The sequence below is a fragment of the Hyla sarda genome, chromosome 3 (genome assembly GCF_029499605.1).
Source record: "Hyla sarda isolate aHylSar1 chromosome 3, aHylSar1.hap1, whole genome shotgun sequence".
Taxonomy (NCBI): Eukaryota; Metazoa; Chordata; class Amphibia; order Anura; family Hylidae; genus Hyla; species Hyla sarda.
Genome location: NC_079191.1, coordinates 400309158 through 400323454, shown reverse-complemented (window position 1 = coordinate 400323454; position 14297 = coordinate 400309158). Strand labels below are relative to the sequence as shown.

Genomic DNA, 14297 nt, shown 5'->3' with positions numbered 1-14297 from the left:
TTGATTAAGCACATACCTCATATGTCTATGTTAATTGTTTGGCGGGCGCAGTAGAGGGCTCAGAAGGGAAGGAGCGACAAATGGTTTTTGGGTGGCATGTCACCTTTAGGAAGCCCCTATGGTTTCAGAACAGCAAAAGAAAAACCACATGGCATACTATTTTGGAAACTAGACCCCTCGGGGAACATAACAAGGGGTAAAGTGAACCTAAATACCCCACAGGTTATTCATGACTTTTGCATATGTAAAAAAAAAAAAAAAAAATGTTCTTAAAATGCTTGGTTTCCAAAAATTTTACATTCTTAAAAAGGGTAATAGCAGAAAATATCCCCCAAAATTTGTAACACAATTTCTCCCGAGTATGGCGATACCCCATATGTGACCCTAAACTGTTGCCTTGAAATACGACAGGGCTCCAAAGTGAGAGCGCCATGTGCATTTGAGGCCTAAATTAGGGACTTGCATAGGGGTGGACATAGGGGTATTCTACGCCAGTGATTCCCAAACAGGGTGCCTTCAGCTGTTCTAAAACTCCCAGCATGCCTGGACAATCAGTGGCTGTCTGGCAATACTGGGAGTAGTTGTTTTGCAACAGCTGGAGGCTCCATTTTGGAAACAGTGGCGTACCAGACGTTTTTCATTTTTATTGGGGAGGGGGCTGTGTAGGGGTATGTGTATATGCAGTGTTTTTTGCTTTTTATTTTATTGTGTGTTAGTGTAGTGTAGTGTTTTTAGGGTACATTCACACAGGCGGGAGTTCACAGTAGTTTCTCGCTTGCAGTTTGAGCTGCGGCAGAAAATTTGCCGCAGCTCAAACTTACAGCCGGATACTTACTGTAAACCTCCACCCATGTGAGTGTACCCTGTACATTCACATTGGGGGGGGGGGAACATCCAGCTGTTGCAAAACTACAACTCCCAGCATGTACGGTCTATCAGTGCATGCTGGGAGTTGTAGTTTTGCAACAGCTGGAGGCATACTACTTTGGCTGGGAATGCTGGGGATTGCAGTAATGCAACAGCTGAAGACACACTGGTTTGCTATTAACTCAGTGTTTCACAACCAGTGTGCCTCCAGCTGTTGCAAAACTACAACTCCCAACATGTCTGGTGCATGCTGGGAGTTGTAGTTTGCAACAGCTGGAGGCACACCGGTCGTGAAACACTGAGTTAAGTAAAAAAAAAAAAACTCTGTGTTTCACAACCAGTGTGCCTTCAGCTGTTGCAAAACTACAACTCTCAGCAGTCACCGACAGCCAACGGGCATGCTGGGAGTTGTAGTTATGCAACCAGCAAATGCACCACTACAACTCCCAGCATGCACTTTAGCTGATTGTGCAAGCTGGGAGATGTAGTTATACAACAGCTGAAGGTACACTTTTCCATAGAAAAAATGTGCCTCCAGCTGTTGCAAAACTATAAGTCCCAGCATGCCCATAAGGGAATGCTGGGAGTTGTGGTGGTCTGCCTCCTGCTGTTGCATAACTACAGCTCCCAGCATGCCCTTTTTGCATGCTGGGAGCTGTTGCTAAGCAACAGCAGGAGGCTGTCACTCACGTCCAACAATCCACGCTGCAGGTCAGTCCCTCGCCGCCGCCGCTCCTGGGGCCCCGATCCCAACAGGGACGCCAGGGATCGGGGTCCCCAGCTGCCGGGGTCCACGTCCCGCACCTGCTCAAGTCCTCCGGAAGAGGGGCGGAGCGGGTTGCGGGAGTGACACCAGCAACAGGTGCCCTGATTGGTCGGCCGGTAAACCGGCCGACGAATCAGGGCGATCGTGCCACCTCTCCCCTGCTGGCTATGGCTGTTCAGGGCCGTCAGAGACGGCCCCGAACAGCCAGTAATTCAGGGTCACCGGGTCACTGGAGACCCGATTGACCCGGAATCCGCCGCAGATCGCTGGGCTGAATTGTCCTGACCCCCCTGGGCGATATGCCGTGATGCCTGCGATCTGAAAGTAGCGATCTGATTGGTTGCTATGGGCAACTCAGCAACTTTTCCTCTGGACAGGTTTTGATTAATCTCCCCCTTATTCTCATCGGGAATGTGGAGGGATGCCTGGTGTGGAGAGCCGTATTCTCTGCTTGGCAGAGGAGGAGCTTGCAAATGTGTTATTTTTATACGACCTTTGACATTTACTGAGATTGGCGCAGTAAATCTATTGAAAAGGGAAAGCAGGTGGCACTATACTAATTTTACCTAAGTGTCCATACAAAAATGTTCAGAACATAAAGCTGTATTTAAAGAGTACCTGTCACCAAACTAAACTTATATATATATTGTTCCTTATTTTATTATAAGACACTTTGCTATTTACTTGCTATTAAAATTCTCAACCTCTATGGGAGAGATTTATCAAAACCTGTCCAGAGGAAAAGCTGCCCAGTTGCCCATAGCAACCAATCAGATTGCTTCTTTCATTTTTAACAAGGCCTCTGCAAAATGAAAGAAGCGATCTGATTGGTTGCTATGGGCAACTCAGCAATTTTTCCTCTGGACAGGTTTTGATAAATCTCCCCCTATATGTTTTAATGTGATTGAAAAAACGGCCACTAGGTGGCTCTGTTCTGTTCCCTGCGCAAGTCAATCAGTTAGTTTGGTCTCCCTCTGGTCTGGCAGGAGACCAAACTCAGGAAGTATGTGTGGGGTCATGACGGGGCACAGCTCTCGCAGGCTTCAGTGATGTTTCGCCTGCCAGGAGCTCACATTATGTGAGCAAGGGGAAAGGTATGATACAGAGCTTTTTAAAGCTCAGTAAAAAAAAAAAAAATGGAAGCGTACCAGTCAGATCTAACAAAAAACTTTTTTTTATGTATCACTCAGTACCTAATCCTGACCATGAACATCTAATTTTTATGTGTCTAGCACCTTTATTTATTTTTTTATTACACTTTTAATTTAGCTCACTAGTCTGAATTCCTCTCAAAGGGAGGGGGTGTGGCCTCACTGTGCAGGTCTCCGCCCCCTCCCTCAGTATGCTGTCTGCTCACATCTCCCCTAGCATTAGCAAAACTACAACTCCCAGCTTGTCCTCACTGACAGTAGCGGGACACAAGATGACATTGGGAGGATAGTTTTTGTACCTGACAGTGCCCATTTAAGGGCAGGAGGGGTGTTAGGAGTAGTTAGGGAATATAATCTGAGTTAGTTTAGAAAATATGGTTTGATGACAGGTACTCTTTAAGAATTAGCATTAGCCCATTGTTTTCCAAACAGTGTGTCTCCAGCTATTGTAAAACTATAACTTCCAGCATGCCCAGGCAGGCTTTGGCTTTCAGGGTATGCTGGGAGTTGTAGTTTTGCCACAGCTGCAGACAGACAGTTTGGAAAACACTGAAATAGCCCCAAGTTATATAAAATAGTCTGCAGAAGAATATGCACATTTACTTCAAGCAAGTTGAAAACTAAAATATGATAAGGAATTGTTCAAAAAAATACAGTTTTGGATTATGATATTAAGGACATGGGTAATTTTTTTTTCAACATATGTTTTGCTGCTGCCTTTAAGGGGTACTCCAGAGGAAAAATCAACTGTTGCCAGAAAGTTAAACAGATGTGTAAATTACTTCTATATAAAAATCTTAATCCTTCCAGTATTTATCAGCAGCTGTATGCTGCAGAGGAAGTTGTGTTGTTCTTTGCAGTTGACACACCCCCTCCATAAATCCCATAGAGGTACATGAAGGGGGCGTGTTGGCTGCGGACTCCTGCGGGGGTTGGAACAGCCGCTTCTGCCAGACTGCCGGGGCCCCTTTTAGGAGATCATGGGAGGGGGGGGGTCCCAGTGATCGGACCCCCCGCGATCTATAAATCTATGTATACTTTAGATAGGAGATAAGTTATTTTTCACTGCACTACTAATTTAAAGGGGTTATCCAGGAAAAACTTTTTTTTATATATCAACTGGCTCCAGAAAGTTAAACAGATTTGTAAATTACTTCTATTAAAAAATCTTAATCCTATCAGTACTTATGAGCTGCTGAAGTTGAGTTGTTATTTTCTGTCTCTAAAGAGGCCTGTGGAAAGTGAAAGAAGCAATCTGATTGGTTGCTATGGGCAACTGCACCACTCTTCCTCTGCACAGGTTTTGATAAATCTCCCTCATAGTACTTAAAGAGGACTTCCAGGCCCTAAAAACATATCCCCTATCCACAGCATAGGGGATAAGTGTCGGGTCCCAGGAGGTCTGACTTCTAGCAACCCCCATAGTCTCCAGATCAGGGACCTGACTCTCCCAGCTGTATGGAGAGGTGGGTCGGCATACATTTCATACATAGTCACTAGAGATGAGCGAATTTACAGTAAATTCGATTCGTCACGAACTTCTCGGCTCGGCAGTTGATGACTTATCCTGCATAAATTAGTTCAGCTTTCAGGTGCTCCGGTGGGCTGGAAAAGGTGGATACAGTCCTAGGAGACTCTTTCCTAGGACTGTATCCACCTTTTCCAGCCCACCGGAGCACCTGAAGGCTGAACTAATTTACGCAGGAAAAGTCATCAACTGCCGAGCCGAGAAGTTTGTGACGAATCGAATTTACTGTAAGTTCGCACATCTCTAATGGTCACTTGAGTATCTCCCATAGACAATGCATTGAGTGAGTGCCATCCCACAGGTCCATGCAGCAGGGAGAGTCAGAGCTCTGTTCGGGTGGGTTCACACCACGATTTTTCTGTACAGTTTTTCGATATGTTTTTTTTTTTTTTAAACGTATACGACCGTACAGCAAACCGTAGCCATAGACTTCCCATTCAAAATCGTATGCACCGTATTGTGTACGGTTGTCTCCGTTTTTCAAACCACGCGGTTTTTAACTTTTTTTTTTTCTGGACAGAAAACTGTGGCCTACCACGGTTTTTGGTCCGGGTGAAAAACCGTATTAAACCGTATACGATTTTTTTTTTTAACATGGGAGTCAATGGGAACCGTACAGACCTGTATGTGTGTACGGTTCCATCTAGTTTTCACAGTTTTTTTTTCTTGGAATTTCAATCAAACAAGTGAAACTTTATTCATAATGGAGTGAAAAGTTCAAAACGCATACGTTTTTTTTTCTTAAAAAACGGATGCAACCGGACATCATTTTTCAAACCGTATACAGATAAAACTTACAGTACTTACTGTACACACATTTTGATACAGTTTAGTCAGGTTTTGAGGAATCCGTTTTTTTTAAATAAAAAACCTGATATAGGAACTGTATTGCAAAAACTTGGTGTGAACCCCCAAGAGATCGTGGCGGGTCCCTGTGGGGGGCTGGAATAACCCAATAACACCAAGTGTCAATAAACATAGAATATTGCTGTCAGATAAATACCACTGGTCCATCTAGTCCGCCCTTATATTATTCCCTTTTATTGTAGGATAGGTAGATGTTTATCCCAGGCAGGTTACAATCACTTACAATAGTTTTGCCAACCACATCTGCTGGGAGTTTGTCCCAAGCACCAACTACTCTTTCAGTAAATGTTGTATCATGTATAGTGGCTCCTATACTTTCTATATCAATTCCCAATTCTCAAGATCTCTGCTTGCTTATGTCCTGATCGTGTAATAATGATCACAGTAGAATAGACATAATATAAGACATTATATCATTTTCATTACACATATAAACATGGCTATGGATAAATACTGTGTACTGGACCATGTAGATCACATACACATAAAAACCAAACCAACTCACCAGTCACCTCAGTTGGGTGTTGCGGGAGCGAAGGACGGAGGAGCTGGAATGGATTCATGTCTCATCTCAGACTCAGTAGTGAATCCGTCTTGTGACCTTTTAGGTAGGTTTCATTGTCGTATACAATACAGAATGTCCCTAAATCTGAGAATCCAGCCTTTTGTATAGTTGATATTCTAGCTGAGTCCCTAAGGACATCGTGACTCCCATATAATCTTTGTTTTCAGGTTCTCACGGTATAGTTAATGGGGATGACACCAATGATGGGAAACACAAAGGTGAAGGCTCATCTCTGGAAATGCTTCATAGGATACAATACTGAAATAAATAGAGATTCATTATATCACTAGCTGAGTATCCGGCATTGGCCAGTCTCCCTACCTAAGCATTATGGGAGAGGAAAAGCAATAATGACACTCTTGTCCTCCTATCTCGTTGTCATATCCCATCCTTATATCCCGACCTCATATCTTGGCCTCATATCCCAACCTAATATCTCCTCCTCATATCTCGTCACGACAGTTCGCTCACCGGAGTGAACAGAGCTGGACGGAGCCAGCTCCCTGTGCCACAGCAGGTTGTCGCGCCCGCCCCGGTAACCAGGGACCCGTGGACCAATGGACATAGTCCTGGCACACAACATAGGGGCAGATATTTTTCACTATCTATGTATTTTTGCTGCTATTTGTTCCCTACAGGAAACATAGGGACAGTACAATTTCTTTTGCAGCAGGACGGACTGTCACCTATGCCAAGGACTTATATAAGATTATTAATACCGATCTAGTATATTGCCTCCCTGAGGACGCCATTCAAACGTATGGTAGAAATGCGTCGGTGGTATAATATATTGCCAATTGATATTGGTAACAAATAGTTACTATTCATCTGTGGCACAGGTTGAGCGTTTTTTTTTGCTCCAAGCATGATCCTGCTCCCTGCGGTCTGTAAATACCTATTTTAATGGTGTTGGAATTAAAACACATATATGGGTGATTTTTAATGATCCCAATAAAAGTTATATTTTAGGCACTACCCTGAACACATTTATTATTTTGTTCTTTTGATTTATTTGAATGCTGGGTGGCATTTGCGCCAGAGTGCGGTCTGACGTGGGACCTAAACATATCTACATATAGTGTTAATTCCTCCCGACCACAGGGACGGAAGATTGTGACTAGAGATGAGCGAACTTACAGTAAATTCCATTCGTCATGAACTTCTCTGCTCGGCAGTTGATGACTTATCCTGCATAAATTAGTTCAGCTTTCAGGTGCTCCGGTGGGCTGGAAAAGGTGGATACAGTCCTAGGAAAGAGCCTTCTAGGACTGTATCCACCTTTTCCAGCCCACCGGAGCACTTGAAAGCTGAACTAGTTTATGCAGGAAAAGTCATCAACTGCCGAGCCGAGAAGTTCGTGACGAATCGAATTTACTGTAAGTATGCTCATCTCTAATTGTGACGTCACGACTCTGCCCCCGTGTGACGTTATGCCCCGCCCCCTCAATGCAAGTCTATGGGAGGGGGCGTGACGGCCGTCATGCCCCCCCCCCCCATAGACTTGCATTGAGGGGGCGGGGAATGACATCACACGGAGGCGGAGTAGTGACGTCACGATCTTCCATCCCCGTGGTCGGGAAGAATTAGCATGCGAGTCTCCAGCGTTTCCGGAAGCAGTTACAGGTGGGTGCTGCTTGCTATATTGCGGGGGTCCCCAGCGGCAGGACCCCGGCGATCTGACATCTTATACCCTATCCTTTGGATAGGGGATAAGATGTCTAGGGGCGGAGTACCCCTTTAATATCCCATTCTCATATCTAATCCTCATAACATGTCTTCCGCATTCTGCACCTGCCTGCTGGACGGTTGACAGGATGTTTAAAAGTCTTGGACAATCTCTGCTGGCTGAGAGTAACACAATCAGGAGATGTACCGCACATCCAATAGACTTGCATTGGAGATCAGACAAAAACCCCACCCTCACAAATGGGGGTGGGTTAGGCTAGATTTAACTCAGATTTAGTTGACATATAACCAACATGTATATCAAGTTTCATCAAAATATCTCCAGTCATTTGAACTTTATGCTAGAACATACATGCATATATACAAATGTTCAGAAATAACCTTATATAATAGAACCTTTTTGCACAAACTCTGTTTTCTCTTTTCTCAGCAGCAAATAATGTCTGCATTCTGCAATATTACCAGCAGATGTCACTGCAGTGCTATAGATGACTGAGAGCCAAATGTACACATCTTCAGTCCTCATACTTCTTCTCTGCGCACTATATGGATTTTCTAGGGGATTTTTTCTGCTGATAGGCTGTGATTAACCCCCTTAACCCCTTAAATGGGCACTGTCATGAAATCTAAAAATTCATATGTTGTAGTACTTAAGTACTACAACATATCTCTGATATACTTTAATTAAAAAAAGTGATTTTAAACAAGTTTAAAATCAATTTTAAATTCGGCCACTAGTGGTCGCCCTCCTAGTGGCCGAATGTATTCTGCAGTGACGTCACTACTGGATTTCAACTCATTTCAGCCTGGCAATGAGTCGAAATCCAGTCACTGCGGTGCTTGCTCCCGCCTGTCAAACAGGCGAGAGGGAGCACGCTGATAGCTGGGGCTGCACGCATTGGCCAGCTCCACTGGCCTCGCGCGCGGCCCCGCCCGCCCATGTTACCCTGTCCGGAGGCAGCTCATTGATCCTCCGGTAAGTCTTCACCACTGGAGGAATGGGGTGGGGGAGGCAGGGTTCGGGGGAGCACCGCCGCTCAGCACTAGAGGTATGGGGGTGGGGAGCGGGGTTCGGGGGAGCGCCGCCGCTCAGCACTAGAGGTATGGGGGTGGGCAACGGGGTTCGGGAGAGCGCCGCCGCCGCCGCTGCTGCTGCTCCCGAAGTAGCACTGCTGCGCTGGTTAAACAAAGTTATTGTTTTCACCACAGGGTGCCTCCAGCTGTTTCACCACTACAACTCCCAGAATGCCCTGACAGCCAGTAGATGTCAGGGCAAGCTGGGAGTTGTAGTGGTGAAACAGCTGGAGGCACCCTGTATAGTGAGCTAAGGGCGGAAGTGCCGGCCCCAGCAGGCATCAGTGACGTGGTGCCTGCTGGGGAAGTCTGCCTGGTAGTGAGCACACTACCAGGCAGACAAAAAGGGATTTTAATATAGTAAAAAAAAAAATGTAAAGGGAGGGAGGGGGTTAGGGAGAGATGGGCAATAGGCAGGGACAGAAAGAAAAAAAAATGGATGGTGGGAGCTACCCTTTAAGGACGGACCCATTTTTTACCTCAATGACCAGGCTCTTTTTTTTTTTTTTTAATTTGACATGTATCTCTTTAAATGGTAATAACTTTAGAATGCTTTTTCTGAGCGGAGCGATTCTGAGATTGTTTTTTCGTGATATATTGTACTTACCTAAAAATATTGTGAAAAACTGGAAAATTTCTAGCGTTTAAACATTTTTTTTATGGTGTACACTGTGCGGTAAAAGTGATGTTATCTTTATTCTGTGGGTCAGTACGATTATGGCGATACCCATTTTATACGGCTTTCTATGTTCTTTTTCCTTTTCTAAGCAAAATTCTTTTTCTGCCATTCATTTTCCAACAGCCGTAACTTTTTTATTTTTTCGTCCGACGCCATTGAGTGAGGGCTTATTTTTTGCGGGATGAGCTGAACTTTATATTTGTATCATTTTTGTGCTACGTGCTACCTTTTGATCTTTTTTATTATGCTATTTGTACCAAAATTGGCGAATTTTGAGCTTTTTTTTTTTTACGCCGTTAACCATGTGGGGTAATTTACATTATAGTTTTATAGTACACATCATTATGGACGTGGCAATACCTATTATGTATATGATTTGTGTTTTTGATCTTTTTGGTGATAATACAGGGCTTTTATTGGGAAAGGGGCATTTTTATTTTATTTTTTTTATTTTTTTACACTTCACACTTTTATTGAACACTTTTAACAGGTTAAACTATGCTGCAATGCATTTGTACTGCAGCACAGTATGACCTGATGAGCTGCAGACACTACAGCCTCTTGCTGGATCTCACAGGCTTCCGTAGCTGTCTGACAGGAGATCATGATCTGACCTCCTGCTGCCATAGCAACCAACAACAACCGGCGATCGTATCGCGGCGCCGACGTCGGTGAACAGGGGGAGAGCGCTCCCCCTGTCAACACTATAGATGCTGTGATCAGGATTGATCACGGCATCTACGGGGTTAATGCTGCCGGGACCGGCGCAATCGCGGCTTCGGCAGCTGTGGCGGGACTCCGGCTGTGATTAACAGCCGGGTCCCTTCGCCGATCTCCTGCACTGCCTGCGACATTTTGGGGGTTTTAAAACCAATTACCAGGTTTCCATAGAGTTATGGTCTCAACATACAATGGTTTCGACATACAATGGTTTCGACATACAATGGTTTCGACATACAATGGTCTCATTGCATTATGTGAAATTAAACATGTAAGTGTACCAGCATTTACGAAAATGTCCTGTTTGACAGATATAGGTTTACTAAACCCTCATGTGCCGGCCTTGTTTTGACTACTGTTGCCTTTGGTTACGACCTACTGAGGTGGTCACACGCGCTCCATTCAGGTACATCTCCTGCAAGTAATGGCAGTTGGTCTCCACTGTGCATGTAAGTAAGGGGGATTGTGGGAAAGTGAGTGCTCTGTTACCTGGCAACAGCAGGGTCACAGTACAGAGCGGAAACCAGGAAGTGATCAGACCCATGGGGGAGAAGAAGAGTACAGGGATATAAATTACTTATACTTTACATACAGTATATGTATGTGGTGTACATCTGATTTTACCAACTTTGCTTCGTGGGACAACACCTTTAAGTTTCAGCTTTTCATGCCCATCCATATTATTTACACAGGGACACAAAACTCTTCGGTCTTCGTCTTATGACTTGAATAGAGGTCAATGGTGGCAATACGTGCGACTTGAGACCAAAATGTCTTCAAAGTTTGGAAAACACTGATATACCCTATTAGGGTACGTTCGCACATACAGGGTCTGCTGCATATTTTCTGCAGCTGATTTTGCTTCCCATTGAAGTCAGATCCTGTACGTGTGACCCTACCCTTAACCCCTTAAGGACTCAGGGTTTTTCCGTCTTTGCACTTTCGTTTTTTCCTCCTTACCTTTTAAAAATCATAACCCTTTCAATTTTCCACCTAAAAATCCATATTATGGCTTATTTTTTGCGTCGCCAATTCTACTTTGCAGTGACATTAGTCATTTTACCCAAAAATGCACGGCGAAACGGAAAAAAAAATCATTGTGCGACAAAATCGGAAAAAAAACGCCATTTTGTAACTTTTGGGGGCTTTCGTTTCTACGCAGTGCATATTTCGGTAAAAATTACACCTTATCATTATTCTGTAGGTCCATACAGTTAAAATGATACCCTACTTATATAGGTTTGATTTTGTCGCACTTCTGGAAAAAATCATAACTACATGCAGGAAAATTTATACGTTTAAAAATGTCATCTTCTGACCCCTATAACTTTTTTATTTTTCCACGTATGGGGTGGTATGAGGACTCATTTTTTGCGCCGTGATCTGAAGTTTTTATCGGTATGATTTTTGTTTTGATCGGACTTTTTGATCACTTTTTATCCATTTTTTAATGGTATAAAAAGTGACCAAAATACGCTTTTTTGGACTTTGGAATTTTTTTGCGCGTACGCCATTGACCGTACGGCTTAATTAATTATATATTTTTATAGTTCGGACATTTACGCATGCGGCGATACCACATATGTTTATTTTTTATTTTTTTACACTGTTTTATTTTTTTTATGGGAAAAGGGGGGTGATTCAAACTTTTATTAGGGAAGGGGTTAAATTACCTTTATTAACACTTTTTTTTTAAATTTTTTTTGCAGTGTTATAGGTCCCATAGGGACCTATAACACTGCACACACTGATCTCCTATGCTGATCACTGGCGTGCATTAACACGCCTGTGATCAGCATTATCGGCGCTTGACTGCTCCTGCCTGGATCTCAGGCACGGAGCAGTCATTCGTCGATCGGACACCGGGGAGGCAGGTAAGAGCCCTCCCGGTGTCCGATCAGCTGTTCGGGACGCCGCGATTTCACCGCGGCGGTCCCGAACAGCCCGACTGAGCAGCCGGGTCACTTTCACTTTCACTTTAGAAGCGGCGGTCAGCTTTGACCGCCGCTTCTAAAGGGTTAATACCGCACATCGCCGCGATCGGCGATGTGTGGTATTAGCCGCGGGTCCCGGCCGTTGATTAGCGCCGGGACCGACGCGATATGATGCGGGATCGCGGCGCGATCCCGCTTCATATCGCGGGAGCCGGCGCAGGACGTAAATATACGTCCTGCGTCGTTAAGGGGTTAAGCAGTGTTGCCCAACCTGCAGATCTCCAGCTGTTACAAAACTACAACTCACATCGTGCCCTGACAGACTTTGTTTTGTCAGCAGCTGAGATGCCCTTAAATAAAATGTTTCTAGAAGAGCCAGAGGCTGTCAGGGTTTGTAGTTTTGAAAAATCTGGAGACCCACAGGTTAGGGAATGCTGCTTTAGGGTAGACAGGTTCTATGTGTGGCAGTGTTACATTCAGGGGCGCAGTGTGTGGCAGGGTTATATTTAGGAGCACATGGTGTAGCAGTGTCACATTCAGAGGCACAGTGTGTGGCAGTGTTACATTCAGAGGCACAGTGTGTGGCAGTGTTACATTTAGAGGCACAGTGTGTAGCAGTGTCACATTCAGAGGAACAGTGTGTAGCAGTGTTACATTCAGAGGCACAGTGTGTAGCAGTGTTACATTCAGGGACACAGTGTGTAGCAGTGTTACATTCAGGGGCACAGTGTGTAACAGTGTTACATTCAGAGGCACAGTGTGTAGCAGTGTTACATTCAGAGGCACAGTGTGTGGCAGTGTTACATTCAGAAGCACAGTGTGTAGCAGTGTTACATTTAGGGGCACAGTGTGTGGCAGTGTCAAATTCAGAGGCAAAGTGTGTGGCAGTGTTACATTCAGAGGAACAGTGTGTAGCAGTGTTACATTCAGAGGCACAGTGTGTAGCAGTGTTACATTCAGGGGCACAGTGTGTGGCAGTGTTACATTCAGAGGCACAGTGTGTAACAGTGTTACATTCAGAGGCACAGTGTGTAGCAGTGTTACATTCAGAGGCACAGTGTATAGCAGTGTTACATTCAGGGGCACAGTGTGTGGCAGTGTTACATTCAGGGGCACAGTGTGTGGCAGTGTTACATTCAGAGGCACAGTGTGTGGCAGTGTTACATTCTGAGGCACAGTGTGTGGCAGTGTTACATTCAGAGGCACAGTGTGTAGCAGTGTTACATTCAGGGGCACAGTATGTGGCAGTGTTACATTCAGAGGCACAGTGTGTGGCAGTGTTACATTCAGGGGCACAGTGTGTGGCAGTGTTACATTCAGGGGCACAGTGTGTAGCAGTGTTACATTCAGGGGCACAGTGTGTGGCAGTGTTACATTCAGAGGCACAGTGTGTGGCAGTGTTACATTTAGAGGCACAGTGAGTGGCAGTTTTACATTCAGAGGCACAGTGTGTGGCAGTGTTACATTCAGAGGCACAGTGTGTGGCAGTGTTACATTTAGAGGCACAGTGTGTAGCAGTGTTACATTCAGAGGCACAGTGTGTAGCAGTGTAACATTCAGGGGCACAGTGTGTGGCAGTGTTACATTCAGAGGCACAGTGTGTAACAGTGTTACATTCAGAGGCACAGTGTGTGGCAGTGTTACATTTAGAGGCACAGTGTGTAGCAGTTTTACATTCAGAGGCACAGTGTGTGGCAGTGTTACATTCAGAGGCACAGTGTGTAGCAGTGTTACATTCATGGGCACAGTGTGTGGCAGTGTTACATTCAGGGGCACAGTGTGTAGCAGTGTTACATTCAGGGGCACAGTGTGTGGCAGTGTTACATTCAGAGGCACAGTGTGTGGCAGTGTTACATTTAGAGGCACAGTGTGTAGCAGTGTTACATTCATGGGCACAGTGTGTGGCAATGTTACATTCAGGGGCACAGTGTGTGGCAGTGTTACATTCAGAGGCACAGTGTATAGCAGGATTATACTTAGGAGTACTTGGTGTGGCAGTATTATATTTAGGGGCACAGTGTGTGTCAATATTCAGAGGAACAGTGTATGGCAATATTGTATTCAGTGGTGCAGTGTGTGGAGCTGTTGTTTTTAGAGACAACATTGTAAGTTACTATAAGGAGCTTGTCTAATATAGAGGATGAGGATCTGCAGAGGTGATGTGATAAAGATGTCCGGGCATCAAACAAGTTATTGTGGTCTGGACCAATTCAAAAGGAAAATAAACAATTCAGTACCTATCATTGTGTATTCTGTGTCCCATCAGTGCTGTCATCACTTATAAGGTCTAGAGCTAAAACAACAACTCCCAGCATATCCTTACCATTGCCCAGGTCTGGGAACTGTAGTTTCACATGGTAAAAACCATGGTATGCACTAACCTGACTTGGAAGTTGGTATATTTGATAATTAGAGTAGTCATTTTCTGTGGCGGGCTACACCGCGGGAAGTCAGGTAGGG

The 14297-nt window shown here is 44.7% G+C and overlaps 1 protein-coding gene across 1 annotated transcript in view; it reads right to left on the bottom strand.

Moving 5' to 3' along the window:
- The window catches only part of LOC130362923 (fibrillin-3-like), a 103915-nt gene extending 93577 nt beyond the window's left edge, over positions 1-10338 (bottom strand). The window contains exon 1 of the mRNA XM_056568082.1: positions 10279-10338. The gene's annotated coding sequence lies outside the window, so the exon portion shown is untranslated. The remainder of the gene's footprint in view (positions 1-10278) is intronic.
- Between the last annotated feature and the right edge of the window lie 3959 nt (positions 10339-14297).